This window comes from Eurosta solidaginis, chromosome 5, assembly GCF_040869045.1.
Source record: "Eurosta solidaginis isolate ZX-2024a chromosome 5, ASM4086904v1, whole genome shotgun sequence".
NCBI classification, from domain to species: domain Eukaryota; kingdom Metazoa; phylum Arthropoda; class Insecta; order Diptera; family Tephritidae; genus Eurosta; species Eurosta solidaginis.
This window is the reverse complement of record NC_090323.1, coordinates 30,491,943-30,513,241: the sequence shown is the minus strand read 5'-3', so window position 1 is coordinate 30,513,241 and position 21,299 is coordinate 30,491,943.

The following is a 21,299-nucleotide window of genomic DNA, read 5'->3' as shown; positions in this document are numbered from 1 at the left end:
TCTACGTGCGATGTTCAGCGTCTATATCTGCTGAGGCAGAAAAATACAAGAAGGATGAAAAGAACGTCAACCCTGAGCAAGAACCTCATGCGCATAAAATTCGCCTCCCTGCTTGCGACACGGAAGTTTTTAAAGGGGATTATCTGTCTTGGCCAACTTTTCGCGACCTTTTCACGGCAATTTATATAAACAATTCCAGCTTGAAAGGGGTGGAAAAGTTATTCCATCTCAACAACAAAACGCAGGGCGAAGCAAAAGATATCGTTAAAAAATGCCCCCTCACAAATGAAGGTTTCGAGATGGCCTGGAAAAACTTGTGTGAAAGATACGAAAACAAACGTATCTTAGTTAACACACAATTACAAATTTTATTTAACTTAAAAAAGGTAGAAAGTGAGTGTGGCAGTTCAATAAAAAAGCTGCAAAATGATATAAATAATTGTATTTCGTCCCTCAAATGCCACAAAATTGACACTTCCAATTGGGATGGAATCCTGACCTATCTATGCTCAACCAAGTTACCAGAGAGCACGCTGGCTCTTTGGGAGCAAAGTATATACCATAAAATGGACATATCCAAGTGGGAGGATATGGATAAATTCCTGTCTAATGGGTTTCAGACACTTGAAACAGTGTCTGGTTTTACAGGGCATGCCACTTCGAAAGTGCAAAAACCAAACGCGTCGCGACAATCGTCAGAAACCCCTACGAAAAGACTTGGTGCTTTTCAAACGAAAGTATCCAAGCAAACAATAAAATCAATTTGTAAAATGTGTAAATCCCCTGAACACAGATTACGCAACTGTTCACGCTTTTGCGAGTTAACCCCTCCAGAAAGGATTAAATTCATAAAATCTACAAGTGGTTGTCTGAATTGTCTATCCCCAGGACACACAGTGACCAGATGCACCAGTTCCTACAACTGCAATACGTGCCACTCTCGTCACCATACGCTCCTGCATGCGGATAGCCTACAGAAAAACACCACCTACAACCCGCCCCAACACTCCTACGATAATAGGCCCTCTACTTCTAGACAGGCATTAGCGAGACAGGAATCAGAAAAACCAGGTTCAAACGGGAACAAAAATGTGACATCCTGTCATACGAATTCCAGCACAGGTGTGCTATTAGGAACTGCTCGCGTACACATTCGCCATAATGGTACCGACTTCTCCGCACGGGCATTAATTGATTCAGGGTCTGAATGTTCCTTTATAACTGAAAGACTGAAACGCAGAATCAATTTGCCAGCGAGAAAAATGCATGCCCAAGTTTCAGGCATCACAAATGCGGTGTCAGCTCAGGTGAAAGAGTCATCCAAAATTGAATTACGTTCACCAGTGGATGCCTGCTTCAGCCTGACTACACCCGTTCTAGTCCTAGCCAAACTCACTGGGAATCTTCCATCCTGCCATATCAACGCCATGACTATGCAGGCATTCCCAGACTTGGTTTTGGCAGATAAAAGGTTCTACATCAACGAAGACGTAGACCTCATACTTGGAGGAGACATATATCCCCAAATTATACTGAGCGGTCTGAAAAAGAATGTACTAAATACACTTTTGGCCCAAGAGACAGTGTTCGGTTGGATACTAACCGGTCGCATCGAAGCACCGAGTCCAACGAAGAGCATCATGTCATTCTACAACGAGGTTGCGTTGGACAACCAATTAAAAGCTTTCTGGGAGGTAGAAAATGTTCCCAAAAACAAAATGCTGAATGAAGAAGAAAGGTATTGTGAAAAATTATTTAAGGACACAACAAAACGTGATGAAAGTGGAAGATATAGAGTTTCGCTACCATTCAGGCAGGATTACCCTGAGAATATTAAATTAGGACCGTCCCTAAGGCGTGCATGTTCACAATTCTTCAGAAATGAGGGGCGATTACTGAAAAACCAAGATTTAGGGAAAGAGTATGTTCGGGTGTTGTCAGAATACGAAACACTTGGACATATGAGAAAAATCAAAAATAATGTACCATCCGGCGATTCGGATAATTATTTCCTGCCCCACCATGCCGTTGTAAAGGCAGAAAGTACCACTACCAAGGTGCGCGTCGTCTTCAACGCGTCAAGCCCGACAGCAAATGGCATTAGTCTAAACGACATACTCCACCCAGGTACAGTACTCCAAGCAGACTTGCCTATTTTAATTTTACGTTGGCGACTGTATCGCTTCGTCTTTAATAGCGACATCGAAAAGATGTATAGGCAAATTTGGGTGAACGAAAATCACACCAAATTTACACGGATTGTCCATCGAACATCCCCCAACGAACCCATCAGTCTTTACGAACTAAAGACTGTCACCTTTGGTGTAAACTGCGCCCCCTACCTCGCGATACGGTCACTTCTACAATTGGCTGATGATGTAGAAAACACGCACCCAATAGCATCGGGTATATTACGAGAAAGTATGTATGTCGACGACGTTTTATCTGGAGGGCATATCAACTATCAAAGCAAGGAACGAGATTCGCGAAGCATTACACTCAGCTGGCTTTCCATTGCGCAAGTGGACATCCAATTGTGAGGAAATCCTTCAGGACATCCCCAAAACGGATTTGCTCAGCGAGGACTTCCTAGCGTTTGAAGAGGCTAGCTCGGTGAAGGCACTCGGAATACGATGGAACGCGCATTCAGACATGTTTTACTTCACCGCAGGAGTTTTAGAGAATGGCGAGAACATCACCAAACGCGCAATCCTATCCGCTATAGCCAAACTTTTCGACCCTTTAGGCTGGCTTGCACCAATGGTCATAGTAGCAAAAATACTAATGCAGAACATCTGGTTAGAGGGCACCGGGTGGGATGAACCTGTCTCCCCAACTACCTTAGAACGGTGGGAAAATTTCACCCAACACTATAACGAAATAGATAACATTAGGATACCGCGATGGGTAAATTTTACGCCCGAGGACGACATCGAAATACATGGTTTTTGCGATGCATCGGAAAAGGCATATGCAGCAGCAATCTACATGCGCGTAAAAAGGGACGATAAAAGTTTCACAAATCTCTTGCTAGCCAAAACCCGAGTAGCCCCAGTGAAAACCATCTCACTACCACGTTTAGAACTTTGCGGCGCCGTGCTGCTCGCAGAAATCATGGAATCAATATTCCGAAACACTCATTTGGGGCCAGCAAAAGTTCACCTCTGGACGGATTCAACCATCGTACTCGCATGGATAAGAAAGCCGCCCTGTTCCTGGTCAACCTTCGTCGCACATCGAATCACTAAGATCATCGATATGGTCGGTAGCAAGGACTGGCTTCACGTGGACTCGGAATCTAATCCAGCGGATCTAGGAAGCAGAGGACTACTTGCATCAGAGTTGGTCAACAATTCGTTGTGGTGGCAGGGACCTTCTTGGCTGCAAGAAGACAATTCCCACTGGCCAGCACAAGACACCGAATAAAAAACGTCCGCTGAGGAGAAGAGGGCACAAACATATGCCACGACAAGGGTAGATCATGTAGATATTCTCGACCGTTTTTCACATTTACCCAGGGCTTTGAAGGTTCTATCCTATGTTAGGAGATTCTATCAAAGAACGCATCCTAAAACTAAAGCAGTGTTCCAAGAAAAGTCGTGCATAATCTCAGCCGATGAGATTAAGGCAACGACTCAAGCATTAATACGAGTCTGCCAGAAACAATTTTACGGTACAGAATATTTAAAATTAAAAAATAGGGAACCTATTGATCGGAAGAGTGAAATCCTGTCACTCAACCCATACATCGACAAAGATGATATTATCAGAACAGGAGGGCGTCTTGGGGCTTCAAAAGACATGTCATACAACGAGCGGCATCCGGTCATCTTGCCTTACAATTGTAGGCTGTCTCGCCTTGCAGTCATGATGATTCATCATTCTTCCCTTCATGGCGAGAACCAGCTCATGCTCCGCCTTATTCGCACCCAGTATTGGATTCCGAATGTCAAGACAATGATCAGAGCCATCATCCACAATTGCAAAACCTGCATTATTCACAGGAAGCAGGCGCAGTCCCAACTTATGGGTACCCTTCCCTGCGAACGTACTACTTTTACTCGCGCGTTCACCAATACCGGGGTAGAATTCGCGGGGCCTTTCGACATCAAAAGCTACCGCGGTAGGGGATGTCGACTGTCCAAAGGCTACGTATGCCTCTTTGTTTGTTTCTCCACTAAGGCCATCCACCTAGAAGCCACTAGTGACCTGAGCACCCCATGCTTCCTCGCAGCCTTTTCGCGTTTTATCGCGAGAAGAGGTTGTCCAAAAAACATCTACTCCGACAATGGTACGAACTTTGTCGGAGCTTCCAGATCTCTACGATCGGAATTCAAAGCCTTCCTGGCAGAAAGCCGAGACAAAGCAGTCTCCAAGTATAGCCATCAAGCATTAACTTGGCATTTTATTCCCGCCGGCGCTCCACATATGGGCGGCCTGTGGGAAGCGGGAGTGAAGAGCTTCAAAAGCCACTTCAAAAAGGTCGCTTTTCTCCATAAATATACCATGGAGGAGTTCCAAACCCTTTTGTGTCGGATCGAGGCATGCCTAAATTCACGGCCTCTCAGCCCGGCGTCCAATGACCCAACGGACCTGGAGCCATTAACCCCTGGACATTTCCTAACGGGTAGCCATCTTCTGGCGCCGCCCGAACCGGATGCGAACGAAAACCCTGCCTCCATGATAAATAGATGGCAGAAGCTCAAGGCCCTCCATCAACCTTCTGCCAGCGATGGAAAACCGAATATTTATCCGAACTTCAAAAGCGTGTGAAGTGGAACAGACGACCTTTGGTCAAACTGATCCTTCTTCCTACGGAGATAGATTGTGAGAGGACCACGAGTTCCTCTTAACAATCCTTCCGTTCCTCCCCATCCCTCCTTTCCGAAAAATCAACCCCAGCTCTCGTTCCCCCGAAACGAGGCCAACCAACAACCCTAAGGCAGATTCGCATCTGCCACCGAAACCAAAGGCATTCTCCGGCCCATTCAATTTTTAAATTTTCAAAAAAAAATCGTGCCACTCACTCGTTCTCCCATAACGAGGATACCGGAAAAGCCCTCACGCAGATCCCCCCTCTGCCACAAAACACTTTTTTTTAATTCTTAAAAAATCAACCCCAAAATTCACTCACTCACCCCGAGCGAGGACACTAGAACCCTAATACAGCGCTGTGAACATCCTTAAAAAGTTTGGCAATTGCACTGCCGGGAAAACTTAAATATAATGATATATAGTCCATGCGTAAGTCAAAAAAAATTAACAAATATTCCTCTCAATATAAAATCTAAACTAAATTTGCATATTTTTTACATGGGATTATGAATCGGTTTCTCAGATCAGATAGTATTGATAATTCGCTGATAATCAAAATGAATGCAGACTCTAAAATCATCCGCAATTTAATTTGTGTTACTTCTTCAAATTTTCATAGTTTTCACTCCACGAGATGGAGGGGAGAGTTGAAGCTAGCGTAAGAGGTAAGAACTGCCATGAAGTTATGCAGATAGACCAAAGCTAGAGCAGAACAAAGTCTGCCGCGTCTGTTAGTATTTATATAATACCAACCGTAGGTAGTACAAAAGCGGTAATTGTCCCGGGCCGCTTCGCAGTACTTAGTCTCAAAATGTAATCAAATTATATTAAGATGGAGAAAAATTAGACCATCTAAATGCTGTGCAGGAATGCCCTGTTAAAGGATTAACCACTTATCTTACACATTTATTCTAGAAATTATTATTCGACCAAACTTTGTATACACATTAAAAAAAACAAGAACTGATAGATATCTGAGTTTGGTCCAAGGTATCAAAAAGCCTGATACAGCTTCACTCAAAATTGAGTAAATTGTCTCCAAGAATGGACTCAACCTCGCCAAGTTGACACTGTTGGCTCTTCGGCACCTTTCCTTCATCTGGTAAAGCAGCATGGGACCGGGTGCGCACAGTTACGACAACTGGCTTCGCATTCTCCAGACCTACTCCAGTTTACGTTCACATTTTTATAAGGTAATGATCTTCACCCAGATTACAAGCGTTTTGGCATACTACGCAAACGGCTTCCTAAAGTGCCAATCATGGCGCTAACCGCTACGGCTACACTCCGCGGACGCACTGATATCCTACGTCAATTGCATTGGGCACATCCTAAATGGGTTTTACCCAGGTATAATCGTAGCAATTTAAGTAAATTTCAGTGTTGCCGACACGGGGTGTTAGTACATTAGCGGATATACAAGCCTTCCTAAGAGGACGCCCATCTAATTGGAGTGGTAGAATTTATTGTTTATCGCGTAAGGAATGTGAAGTGCTGGCAAATAAATTACATGCAGCTGTCATAAAATCGCTAGCGTATCATGCGGTTCGCCCTTCTGCCGGTTTAACAGATACTCTACGTGAGACGCGTCAAAGGATTGGTGGAGTGGTAAAGTGCGTGTGCTTTGCGCAACAATAGCTTTCGGAATGGGTATTCATAACCCAGACGTACGTTTTGTGTTGCACTACCTTTTACCAAGAACCATTGAAGGCTATTACCAAGAAGCAGGACTTGCAGGTCGTGATGGCGAAATAGCTCACTGTTTACGTTACTATAATTACCACGGATATGACGCGTATGAAGAAATTATTGGACTTGGATAACACGGTTGCAATGGATGTAAAGAAGCTACATGTAGAGAACTAGAGAGATACTGTGAAAATGTAACAGATTGTCGACGTGCTCAACAGCTAGATTTTTAGTGAGCATTTTACGAGTGAACAATGTCTGGAATGAAGAGATACAGCATACGATAATTGTCTTAAAAAGCAAAGTTACCAGGAAATTAATATGCTGGAACAGTGCCGAAAAGATGCGCGTGCTGCTAAGGACATATGTAGGTGGCGGGCGCGTTTCACTCTTCTACACATAGCTGAGGTGCGGCTGGCAATGCAAGGAATGTAATTTGTTTTTATTTTACAAACGTTAAGTGAAATTCCAATTAAATAAGAGAAACGTCTGAAAAATATTTAGATAACGCAATGAGCTCCTCCCCAAGTGTTATCACCGATTGGAAGGGTCTGTGGCAATTGGTATCCGGCATACACCACGAGATACCAGAGAGCACAGTGCGTGAAGAGTTGTTGAATGTATCCAAGGAGCTGCTAGCCGGTGTGCTACAATTTCGCAAAAAATCTGCTTCAAATGTGAAATTAGAAGATTTGTTGAAGGAGAGGAAACAGCTGAAATTACTGCCATTCACGAAGAACTTGCAAGAGCTATTGGATTTAGAATCGCAACAATGTTGGAAGATACTCTGTTGCTATCTAACAAATGAATATCGTGGGTCAGCAAGCTCATTGGCCACACATTTCATCAGAAAGTAATATGAGCAAACTGCTCGATGACATATGGGGCTATTACACACTCGAACGCATAATTGTATTAAAAATCGTTAAAAATATGCTACTTTGTCTACAAAGTTCCAAATCATCCATACCACACTCAATACAAAGAACTTTTAAATAAAATAACATTTTTTAAACTACGCAATTCGTATCTCAATCAATTGGATCAGCTAATCAACGAGTATCCACCGATTAGGTGGCTAATGGTGAATTTTTCGATTATCATGCGCGTTTAATTGTTTGGTCAGAGGGAAATGCGCGAGAAATTAATGAAGTGACACACATTTTACTACTCATTTATGAGCTTTTGCCATTTCAACTGTTTTTAGACAACATACATTTGGGCGTCGACAAAGTTATTTGGTAAACATGACACATAATGAAATAAGAACACGTTTAGCTTATTCAGAGACTATTCTGCTATTGAATTGTATTGATTTGCCAGATAATGCTTCAACAATTGCACTCAATATTATTGAGTCTTTAGATAAAGAAATAATAAGAATGTATCATAATCCTGCAAATGGTCCACTACTTTAAGCATGGATGTTTCTAAAAGTGCGCTTTACAAAAGCTTTCGAAGACGAGGCAGCCTTCTTGCCTTGCCAACTGATCGACAAACGTGCTATTGAATTGAGATGTTTCGAATATTTGTATAATATGCTAACATGTTCTATGTTTAAGGATGACAGCTTAGTATCACGCATCACCCGAAGAACTGTTTACAATATGCTTACATACATGTGCGATTTGTTTGATGGTGATGGCTCCTGTGCACGCCATCCTTACATGTATGAATTGCTATGTAAGCGGTTTTCCTGGCCGTCATTGGCAAAGGTTTTTTGTGCTGAAAGGGCCTCTAGTTAAACGCATCGTAGATTCCGGTCATGATAAAGCGGTACATCATGGCGTTCTCAAAGATTGGGACAAATCAGATGTATAACGTTTAATGCGCAAAATGGTTCTGGAAGGATTACTACGTGAGGACCTAATATTCTCCAATGATATTCCACAAGCTTACGTTTTTTGTTGGGTCCAACGATATATACGCTTATGCAAGATAGCATAATACTCACATTTGTAGTCTCCCGTAAAGATGCTCCGAAACGTGCCCTTCCTGGGTTCGGTGGACCAACGGCTTCGCCAAACGATCCAGCAGCAGCTGGTGCAACTCAATTGCGTGCCATTTACGAACGTTGATACTCGGATCTATTAAATTTGTGCCGTACAACAGCTGCTGCACATAGTGTCACAAGGGCTAGTATCGTAAATATACAAGCATTAAAAGCGATGTCCGAAAACAGTTCCAGAATCAGAAAGTGATATGTTGAGCATTCCCCATGTAACCAAAGCTAATTTCGACAAGTGCGGTAGAAAAAATGGATTGGAAAATGCTCATCAGCGAAAAGCTAGCGATCAAACATCCACAAAAGCGCGTGCACATTATTTGCCCAAAATGTACGTTGGATAATTTCATTTCCTTTTTTTCACTCACTCTCCACGATGCGTCAACTCGCAAATACCTCCACAATGCAATTAATAGTATTAGGTACGCCAGCCACGCGCTGTAGTAGAAAAAAGGAAGCAACGGGAAAATCATACGATGTATTTCCCGTTGTCCCAATTCATAGGATTTTTACATGCTATAAACGAGTGCATGTATAAATGTCCGATTCATTTTTTTTCTTTATATATATATGCTTGGTAAACTTATACCAGTGCCCGGACTTTTAAAACAAGACAAAATGTGGGTACCAAAATATGAAAATAGTAGTAGAGTGGTTTTTTTTTTTTCTCTTTTTCTCAGAAAGCAATAGCTGGATTTTATACATGTACCCAAAACAAAATATATGGAAATTTGTATAGACTCAGCATATGCCTTAGGATACTCACTAGTTCCTGAAATATACAAGCAAAAAGTTAAAAAAAAAAATAAATAAATAAATGTAAGGCGCGATAACCTCCGAAGAGATCTAAGGCCGAGCTCCGCAAAAAGTTAACGAAACGTCTAATTACAACAATAGTTTTCCAAAGTACCAAAATAACCGATTTCAGCATGTCATCGGTTACGTAAAACTTCTTATTGTCCTTCAAATTATTCACAAAACAAAAAAAAGGGCTACTTATCTCATCAAAAATTTATTTCTTGTTTAAAGTTGTTCACAAAGTTTTTCAAAAATTGACTGATTTAATCAGTATCCCCTCCTAATGTTAGTTGGGTGGGCTCGGCAATTAAATCCTGTAAAATGATCGCAGTATACGTTTTCAGTGCGAAAATACTGAAATATTGGTGGAATCCAAGTTTTGGTGGCAGAAGTAGTAGAAGTAGTAGAAAATGAAAATGAATCAGAAAAGTTACTAAATCTACCAATGCGGTAAGATCCGTGCACTGACTGCCCATATCCTTGTACCAACGTATGTACATATACGCCGAGTTTTAAATGTACATGATATTAGGGATGCATAAAAGTATGCAAACGGGTACCCAAAAACCCGTTTCTGGCAAATCGGTATCGGAGCCAAATATACTTCGGGAACCGTGCCTTTTAATAAAGACCATCAATAAAACCGGCCTACAAGTGTACTTGGGGAAGAGTTGATCAAATAATCGAAGGGCAATACAAAATAATGGTACATTCGACAAAGTTTTCTCCTCGTCCAAAACGAAGATTTTTTATTTTTTCTTTTTATAGCATAAAATTTTGCTGACCAAAGTTGTTGGTTTTTAGCACCAACAACACAAATAACAACTACTCGAAAGATCCCACAATAAACACTTTCTACCCGGTTCGGCACCAGAATGTGTGAACCGAAAATCGTAAATGCTCATTTTCTGCAGCACTAGTGTGCCCGTGGCCAACTAAAACGCTGCCGGGTGACACAAAATAAACAAAATAAGGCACTAAAGACCCAGGCACATAACGTGCGGGGAAAGAGGCCATGCACATAATGCACGCCACATATGAATATTTTTTTTATGCAGCGACAGATGTTTCCCCTTATGCGCGCGCTAATAAAATTTCCCAAATCCCCAATAATACAACTAGGGACCACTCGCCCCTGCATCTCGAGAATGACTCGACCCAGTCAAACATATTGCACTTCTTTCAGGAAAATGGGTCGTTTTGCCGCTTTGAAACGTAATGCTGCCACGAACGTAGCGCGTTATTCGTCGGAATGCCGAGTGTGTCTTGAGCGACACCCTATCCGCTTGTGCCCAACCTTTCGGGCGAAAAGGCCAGAAGAGCGCCTCTACGTAACCATTCGCGAAAGCTACTGCGGAAATTGTCTGGCGCCTGATCACCGCTCGAACGCGTGCCGAAGCCAAGGGCGATGCAAACGGTGCGGTGAGAAGCACCACACGATGCTGCACATCGCCTCAATCGACGAAGAGGAGCAGCTATTACGAGAAGCCCGCTCCAAGCCATGGAGCGCCCAAGTGGAAGAGGAGCTTGATTCACCCCGAGAGCGGATAGACGACTCAATCTCGTTATATGCGTCGGACGCTGGAACGGAGACTGGACCTCTTCGTACACCCCGAAACCGAGATGCCAGCCGAACCGGAGCGGAGACGCGGTCTCTTCGCCCGACCATACCACCTACAGCCAAATCATTTCGACCACTTCTGCAGCACGAGAGGAAGCGGCTCCAACAGGGGACAGCGACAGCACGGCGCCATACATATAACGGCCGAGCGGAGACCCGGTCTCTTCGCCGGCAACCCAGGAACCCCCAACGGAGACGACATTCACGTAACCACAGAGCGGAGACAAGGCCTCTTCGCCTGCCCCAACGACATCAGCCACAAGATCGCAGCCACGGAGGCAACACACTGCAGCTCACCACCGTGTCCGCCTTCCGGTCAGGGCTCGTAGCCCAGCATTCAGCAGCCACCGCCACCATGATACCAACGGTAGCGATCACACCCACCGCGGTCGTGAAGATAGAAGCTGGGGGACGGCTACACCTCGTCCGTGCCTTACTTGACGGATGCTCCCCCACCACCGTGATTGCGGATGAGCTCGCCCAGGAGCTCCAACTTCCTACCAGCAACATTGGCGGGCAAGCAGGATGTCTGCTGCGTATCCGAGGTAGACACGGACAGAACAAAAGGATTGCGACCCATGCTGCGGTCTTATCCAATTTTCGGCGCATGACACCGACGACCAGCATCGACAGCGCTATCGCAGCCCCGTACGCACATCTCCGTCTGGCGGATCCGCAGTTCCATGCATCCGCGCCGATCCGCCTCATCCTAGAAACAGATGTATATGCGGAGATAATATTACCAGGGATTCTGCCCACCACGTTTGGCCCTTTGCTGGCTCAGAGTACCATCTTCGGTTGGGTACTCTCGGGCACAACCAAGGCCTCACATCAAAATGTTCGGTAATGACCGACACAGATGAATTTTTTATACTTTGTTATTTTTATTGAATTTTTGGTGTACACAGTTGCAAAAGACTTGCATTGTGAATTCGTACCAGCGAAAAATCTTTCGATTCCTCCATTGCCATACCTGCGTGTCAAATAATAGCTGACAGGGAGAACGGCAGTCGCGAATGGCCAGATAATGGAATAAGGGTTTGTTTTTTCTTTTGCTCGCCGTTATTAAATTGAAGTGCCATGAATTGTACATTAGTTTCAAATCAGCTTTCTTTTAAATTTGTATACCGAAAATCAGACTACATATTAATATTCATTTCTATAATCAAGTTTATAGATTAAATTTGAGCCACCAGCTATGCAGGCATTTTAAAATATGTAAATAAAGCAATATACCAGTCGTCTACAGAAATGTTTGAAAACCACTGGTGAGCTAATGATTTAGGTAATCGAACAACGATTGAACAGGTGATCGAAGCTGTTTACTATTGTGCACATTTCTATCAAACCTTCGCCACTTGTATGAATTCACAATGGAGGTGTGCGTTTAAAATCTTGTATCATTACAATAAGTTATTTTTTATTGAATTTTCTTCATATACAATTCTATGCTTGTTCATTTCCAATGAATTTGTAATAAACGGCAAGAAATATGAACACGTATATCTTCTTACTTCTTTTCGCAATCCCTAGCTCCAGGCAAACCTGGCTCAGGCCTTGAACCATAACGCGCATGTGCCGAATGACCGAGGCATCAGCAACCAAGCTCGCACCCTGCGCAAACCATCTTGCGTGTCGCCAAGCCGGCGGACTGGCCGACGTTATGTTAAGTTAGATATAATTAGTTATAAGTTTTTTATTTTTTCTTCTTCTTCACGGTCGGTGATCCTTGGCGGACTGTGACGTTGCGTACCGCAAGGGGAGCGGCATGTTTAGGCCCAATGCCTAACTTTTACCTGATTGACGGCGCCCCTCCCTAATGTTTTAATAATATTTCCAGCCACCCACACTCACGCCTACATTTGTGTGCATGCATGCACATGCATGCGTTTCATACACATGCACGTGTGTGTGTGCAGGTTGTCAGCACCCATGCACGTATATGTGGGGGTGGTTGTATGTGTGGCTTTTCCCCTCCTTCACACCAGAGGACTTTTTCGCGGCTTAGCGGTTGTCCTCAACGGGATAACCGGTCTCTTTCTCGATTAACCGCCAAGCAGTTCACATCGCCCAGGATCATCACCGCCAGCATTTTGTACGTTAAGGTAACATTATACCTATTGTATATTTTTCTTTTCACTTTGGAATTAAACATTATTTTATAACGAGGAATTCCTCTTTTGCGTTCTTCTTTATTTATTCCGAGTGACCCATCCATTCCGAGATCGACCCGTGTGCGCCTACCCACTGCCGGTTTCAGACGCACCCAGGCCGAACACTCCGCTTAGACCATTATGCAGCTCGCTGAGCACATCAGGAATCCTCTTTCTGGGAACAACTATCAGTTTATTCTTGTATTTACCATCCTCACTCTCCCATACTCGATGAAGGCAACCGGATATCAATTCTAAACTGTTCCACTGTGCCCAATATGACTTTGCAATGGGACTCTCTGCTGACATCTCTTCTCTGTTTGATCTTTCATTTCGTTCGAGCCCTTGCATAACACGTGACAGATCTGCATCTTCTAGCTGGCACTTTCTTATCTGTTGCTTGTCCCATTCATCTGTACATGTTATAGTCATTAGCCGGACATCTATAATGTCTTCTTTAGCCTCGGCTTTTGAACAGTGCTTGCATTCCAAACTACATGGTCTTCGTAACATTGCATCGGCATTTCCATGGGTACTACCTTTTCGATGCTCAATGGAAAAGTTATAGCTTTGTAGTCGCTCGATCCACCGTGCCAATTGTCCTTCCGGATTACGGAACTGCAGTAGCCATTTTAAAGCTGCGTGATCTGTCCTGACACGGAATCGCTGGCCGTAGAGGTATTTGTGAAAATGTTTAATGCACTCTACCAACAGCTCTCTCCGCGTAACGCAGTAGTTCCTCTCTGGTTTTCCAATCGAACGGCTGTAATATGCAACTACCTTCTCCTGTCCATCGACCAGTTGTGATAAAACGCCTCCTATAGCATATCCACTCGCATCTGTATCTAGAATAAATGTTGCTCCTGGAATCGGATATGCTAACATTGGGGCAGTGCACAAACGCTCCTTCAATGTTTGGAAAGCCACTTCTTGCTCCTTCTTCCATTCAAAAGCTTTATTTTTTCTTGTAAGCTCATGGAGGCTATGGGCTACGCTGGAAAAATTTTGTACAAATCGGCGGTAATATGTGCACAGTCCAAGGAAACTTCTTAATTCATGAAGGTTCTGTGGTCTTGACCAATCCTTTACAGCCTCTATCTTTTCGTTCGCAGTGCAGATGCCCTCTGTTGTTATCTTGTGACCCAAATAATTTACTTCCTTTTTAAACAGCGCACACTTTTTGGGACTTAACTTCAGACCAGCGCCAGCTATTCTTTGGAAAACTTCCTCCAAGTTCTTAAGATGTTCATCGAAATTCTTTCCCAATACGACGATGTCGTCCAGGTACACCAAGCATGTTTTCCAATGTAGTCCTTTCAATACCTGATCCATGAGTCTCTCGAAAGTAGCTGGTGCATTACATAGTCCAAAGGGCATTACTGTAAATTGCCAAAGACCATCTCCGACGCTGAAGGCTGTTTTCTCTTTGTCTTCCTCCTTCACCTCCACTTGCCAGTAGCCGCTTTTCAAGTCCAGTGTGGAAAACCATTTCGTACCAGAGAGCGAGTCCAGAGTGTCGTCAATTCTTGGCAATGGGTAGCTATCCTTTTTCGTAACGTCATTCAACTTCCGGTAGTCCACGCAAAAACTCATTTTTCCATCCTTCTTCTTTACAAGTATTACCGGTGAGCTCCAGGGACTAGCTGATGGTTCGATGACGCCGCTGTCGCTCATTTCTTGTATAATTTGACTCACAACTTCCCGCTTCGCCAGTGGAACACTACTTGGAGCTTGACGGATCGGCCTCGCATCTCCAGTGTCAATTTGATGTTTCACAACGTTGGTACGGCCTGGTTTAGAACCATCCTGGTCAAATATGTTCGCGTACTTTAGGAGCCCCTGCGTCCATGCCGTGATGTCATTTGAAAGATTAGTATTACTAGCTGAAACGTGTTCCTGGAGCTGTTCACAGTTAATAACTACTTCAGCCTCTTGGCATCTTCCCAAAATAGCTCCTTTAGTCAGTTTGAGTGGTGAATTGAACTCATTGAGTACTCTTACCGGAATACGTCCATCTTGTTTTGTCATAGCCAGGGCTTTTCCTACAAGTATGTTCAGTGCTGATTTGTTTGCTGCTTCGACAACCCACAATTTGTTTGTCCCACAATCTCCATCAACCTTTGCCCAGATGACTGCTTCGGATTTTGGTGGTATTCGCTGACTCTCTTCCACCAGCACTCGTTTACTGCTGTAACCTCTCTCGTAGCCGAAATTAAGTGGTACATCCATGTTCTTATATCGCATCGTCTTGCTTTGCATGTCGATCTTGATGCCCTGGTCGATTAAGAAGTCCACTCCAATTATGATTTCATCAACAATCTCTGCCACTATAAAATTGTGTACTACCGTGACGTTCCCAATTGCGACTTCACATGATACTTCTCCTAGAACCGTGCTGTCTTCTCCAGTGGCTGTACGCAATCTTGCTCCATGCAATGGTGTTATCTTCTTGTTGACTAAATCCACTCGAATGATGGAATGAGGTGCACCCGTATCTACAGTCAGTAAACGTTCCTTTCCATCCACATGTCCTCCGACAGTAAGATTGTTTGACCTTCTTCCAATTTGTGAGATAGAGATTATGGGGCATTCAATTGAGGGAGCCAGCTGTCACCCCTTGCGGCTCACTCGCTTTAGTTTAACGATTGAGTGGACTTGGAGATTTGCTCATCTCCTTCAGCTCTGCGTTTACGGCCACCCACATTGTTGGAGCTATTGGTACCGGTGCTGCAATGTCGTGCAATATGACCTGGGTTGCCGCACTTGAAACATTTAATAACTCCGGCATTTTTCTGTTGTGATCCCTTCAGTGCTTCCAAAATTGTGTCTACCCAGCTTTGTATGCTGGTTTACTCAATAGTGAGGCCGTTTCCTGAGTCAATGCATGTGATACCGTTTCAGCAAATGTCAGTTTTGGGTTTGCGTATGTAGCTCGCTTCGTTTCCACGTCTCGTATGCCATTTATAAAACTCTGGATTTTTACCCTCTCGGTGTATTCCACGGGTGCGTCCGCATTTGCGAGATGAGCCAACCTTTCAACATCTGAAGCAAACTCCTGCAATGTCTCATTTGCTTTTTGGTAGCGGTTTTGTAACTCAATTTGGAATATCTGTTTTCTATGCTCGCTTCCATAACGTCGTTCTACAGCAGCCATCAATGCTTCATAATTGTTCCGCTCTCCTTTGGGAATCGTCTGTAGGATTTCCGCTGCTAGCCCCTTCAATGAAGCAGCCGGCCGATTAAGTTGCAACTGCTCAATACGACCTTTTAATTCATCTACTTCTGCCTGAAATTGAGCCATTTTTGCATCCTGCGCTTCCAGTTTTGATGATACCTCTTCCAAAATTTCTGCCGACTTTTCAGATATACGTGCCTCTTGCGCTTCCAATTGAGATGCCATATATGTCTTTTGATCTTCCAATTGAGATGACACTTGCGACGTCATTTCTGAAATACGTGCCTCCTGTGATTCCAGTTGGGATGCCATATATGTCTTCTGCTCTTCCAGTTGGGATGCCATATATGACTTCTGTTCTTCGAGCTGTGTTTCCACCTTGGATGTAATCTGTGTCGACATTTCTGACATATGCGTTTCTTGTGCTTCAATCTTCGATGTTATGCGTGTTTCCTGCGCTTCCAGTTGAGATGCCAATTGCGACGACATTGATGCTACTGTCGATGTTTGTGGAGATATTGCAGCCAATATCATGTTCAAGTCTGTGCTGGTAACTGTCTGCGATGTTTCGTTTTTCTCTTCAATTTTTGTTGTCTCCTCGCCATCAAGATGAAAGACATACTCTTCCACGTTAATTCCCTCTAATTCCATTGCCTCTCGTAGTCGTGCCTGAAGTTCGAGTTTATTGCCGGTTGTATTCAATCCACGGCTGTCCAACCCCTTCTTCAGTTGCTGGATCTTCAATTCACTGAATTTTGCCATGTCCTTGTTGTCCTCTGGAATTTATTCAACAATTCCTCTTCTGACACCAATTGTAACGAATTTGCTGCAAATTCCTCTTATTTGCCCTTTTGCTAGGTTCGTATCGCTAAACTGTTGAATAAATAACTCCAATATCGAATAATGGAAAAATGGCCTTTATTAAAATACTTCACAATGACACTCAAACTGTGCAACGAATAGCTTAATAACCAAACTGATAGCTCAAATGAAACTCCACTATTCAAAATAATACTGCTATTGCTCGCTAGATATCGTCTTAGTCGTAACTGCTTGACAACTCAAATCAAACTGAATTACTTCTTACTCGCCTGCCCCGCTTTTATAGTTTACGCTGCATACTTCTAGGCTCTTCGATTTCCAGAACTTACTAGTTAGTTTCGGCTACAAAATCGCCAGCCACAACTACGTGCACAAATTATTGCTCTCTCTTGTGACAACTCAGATAAGATATATGCATGTGTTTGTGCATTGCCGCTCCGCTACTCGTATACGTACATATGTGTAGACGCAATTATTTATTCTTTTATGTAGATACATAATGATTGAATTATTGATGTGAATGTTTGTAGTTTACAGTCTCTCGCGCATACATAGGCGTATAAGTAAATGCATCTGTGTGTGACATCTTTCGGCTGCCTTATATATGTGTATACATGATTTGATTATTGACGTAAATACTGCTTATCGTGGCCTTAGCATCGCCTTAGTGATGGTATAACTTAGAGATGCTAATATCCGTGACAATATGAATTTCAAATAAGTATTTGGAGTAATTCCTCATTTCTACAAGCACAAATGTAATGCAAGTATATATTGATTAACGAATGGTTCAGCGGCTCTGCTGGACACCCATCGAATTTTTGACGCTATTGGCTTGAAAATAAGTAGAAAGTTGTTTTTATTTTTAGTTATGTTTTGGTTATATATTTTTTCTATGTGGAGACATATAGAGCGAGTTTTTCGTCATCATTAAATACCTTAATCGCCTAGATGACTTTGGATGTTGTGTAACTTTACCTTTTTAATGATAAAAGACGTCAGCTCGGATAGCAAAAAAAGATAAATTCTTCCTTCGCCTTCCTTTTCTAACTCAGAGCAGTCGATTGGAATATTTTATTAGCCAAGTGTCTTTCTATATTCGCATGACATGACCTAGCTAGCGAAGAGTTGGGGGTTTTATTCGCTGCACAATCTTCATATATGCGCAAAGCTCAAACCGTTCATAACTAAATCTCTTTCGGTAGCCACCGTCGTCAACACGGACAGGACCATAAATCTTCCGGATACATTTTTTTTTTTCTAAAACGAACAATTGCCTACTCAGTTCAAATTAGCACTTGTTGGCAAGAGAGATATCACACTATAATGTGAAATTGGGACGTATGCGTATACGTAAACAATTATTTTTTACCTAAATACTTACTCTGTTTTCAGAAACTATGAGGAAAGTAGCGTATTACTTGAACTTTTACTGGGCGCCCGCCGGCTTTATTTCGTTTTATTGGTGGGCGTTGTTGCGTTTCCAAAAGGAAGTCATTATTTATATTATTTTATTAAAAAAAAAACAATAAAATTAAAAAAATAATAAATATTTTATCTAATTTTATTTCAATTTGCTTATCAATCTGCGCTTTTATTGAGATCACAAGCTATGATTGGTAAGGATATAATGAACTATAAATGTTTAATAAAATGGACTACGTTGTTCGAGTCAGACATATGATTATTATTAGAAAATACTTTCTCTTTTATACAAAATTTCTTACATTACAAATATGTGTTTACACTAATACTTACACTGAAAGAAATGGTGCTAGTAAGATCAACAAATCGGTTCTGTTGCTCTTGACTTCACGGAGATTCGGTGAAATTGATCGAATTACAGTTAATTCGACCGAGTTCTTTGTCAAACGAACAAATTAGTTTAGTCATTTCAACAGAAGAGAAATTGTCGCTCTTAAGTTAACAAAATTCTGTAAAATTGACAGGTTCCTGGTCATTCTAACTGATTTTTCTGTTAACCCAACTGATCTCACTGATCATTTCAACAGCGATCAACAGTCAATACATGAGCAAATTTCAAAGAGAATTTTACGCTCACTGTGCTCTCTACTTTGTACTTATGACGATGGTGCCCAAAGCCTTCGGGGAGTAACCTTATCGCTACAACAATAACAACAGGGGGGAGGGCAGAGTTAGACAGAAAAAGCTTATTAAAATGTATGCAGATAGACCAAATTTGGGGCAGAACAACGTCTGCCGGGTCTGCTAGTTATAGATATGTATAAGTTGCAATTGGTAATTTCAATGCCAGAATTGAAAATTAAGGTGTATTTAGCCTCGCTGTCGGACTTTTCAGCCTCCACGATAGGCCTCTTGCATTGCATTGAGCCTGATTGTCTTTGTCGGTGCCCTAGACATATTCTCATCCAGCACCATGTTTAAACATAATAATGTCCACATGTCCGTCTATCAAACCAACAAAATCTGCAAGGAAGCTGAGAAAACATATTTAAAACAATTATTATTTGTATTATTTAAAAAACAATATACAGCAAGAGCTCATGACTGCCAGACCTTCGTCATTTTATAAATGCTAAAATTTCGTCAACGTATACTTTCAACTGAAGTAGGAATGTTGGTATATTATGAAGCTTGGATCATAGTGGCTTTAGCAGATATCGCGCAAAAAAAAATGTGTGAAAAAAATAAATCTAACTTTCGTCATTTTTTAAAAGCTGATTTTCATATACAGACCAATTCTAAATATTCTCGCGGATTTTTTTATTCCTGCGGAAAAATTCCTCCAATTCTGTTCTCCTAGGGAGAACAATAATTGGGGAATAGGAATTTCGAATTTTCGAAGTCAGCTGTTTTGTTAATTGAAATTTCGTTGCATATTTATTTTGTTTAAAAAATTGAAGTTTAATTATTGTTGCAAATTTGTTGGAAATTAAGAAATAAAATATAAACATTGCACAGTATTTATTGCATTTCATGTGGGATTCACTGAAATGAGTAATGAATTGGTGCCACAGCAACATCAACAGCGGAACATAAGAAGAAGACGGCCGCATAACACAAATCTGCCGGAGTTGCCTGCTTTCATTCAGCAAAGCAATTTTCTGGCGGCCAAGTTGACTTGAATTCGTCCTCCATCATATGCCAAAATCTATTTAAGACTTATTAAAAAATCCTTGCGCAATTTCTGGATGGCTGCATCAAATATACAAAGAGCTCTTCCGTTGCTTATGATATACTTTTCGACTTAAAATAATGAATATAGTGGTTGTTGTTGTTGTTGTATTAACAGTGGAAGTATTGTGGTAGAATGTAAATACATATTTTAGCACAAATTTGTACAAAAAAGTGTTCTTTCTTAAAATAACCAATTTCCTTTAACTATTTTGATGCATTCCCTTTAATTTAACAAGTGAAAAAACTCCTATGAAATGGCAGAGAAATCTCCCTCTCCTTCACATTCATAATACCTACTTTTCTCCCATAACCGGTTTCCGCTTTTTCGAACATTGTTCAGAATAGGAGGAAAGGGAGAAGTGAAAAAACTCACAAGGAATTTTTTTTAGAATACGAGGAATGGGAGAAGGGAGAAAACTCGCACGAAATTTTCATTTAGAATTGGGCTGATGTTTTCGTAACTATATAAGATTCACTAGCCACATTGCCAAGCACTTTCCATAGTGGCTTTGTCCAGCCAGACACCAGGTTAGCAGCAATTATTCGAATAGTAGACAAAGAGCAAAAATAATAAGAATAATTGACGATGTATGATTAGTCGATTTCAGCTAATCGAATTTTGAAAATCGATTAGAGCATTAGCATACTTTGAATAATCGATTAATCGAATATCACAAGCTCCCTCAGCGGGTTAGGGGGTTGGAATATACCCGCGGTAGGTATGCCTGTCGTAAGCGGCGACTAAAATACCAGATTCAAGGGGTTGTGTAGCGTCACCCCATGAAAGGGTTGCCAGCGTAATATATAGCTTCTCCAACCCAATTGTCGACCTCACCTATCCGTGGCGAATACTGTTTCATTAACAGCCGAGGCTCTGGCGACCCCGAACTCCTCATGGATCTAGGGGGTGGGGGGGGGGGGGGGGGGGGGGGGGGGATGAGCTAGAAGGTCGCATGTGGTCATAACAAAGCGTTCCCGAGATGGTCCGGCTTGGTACCGGAATGTACCGGATCTGCATTCGGAAAAGGGCAATCAACATCGATAACACTCCCCAAGGCCTAC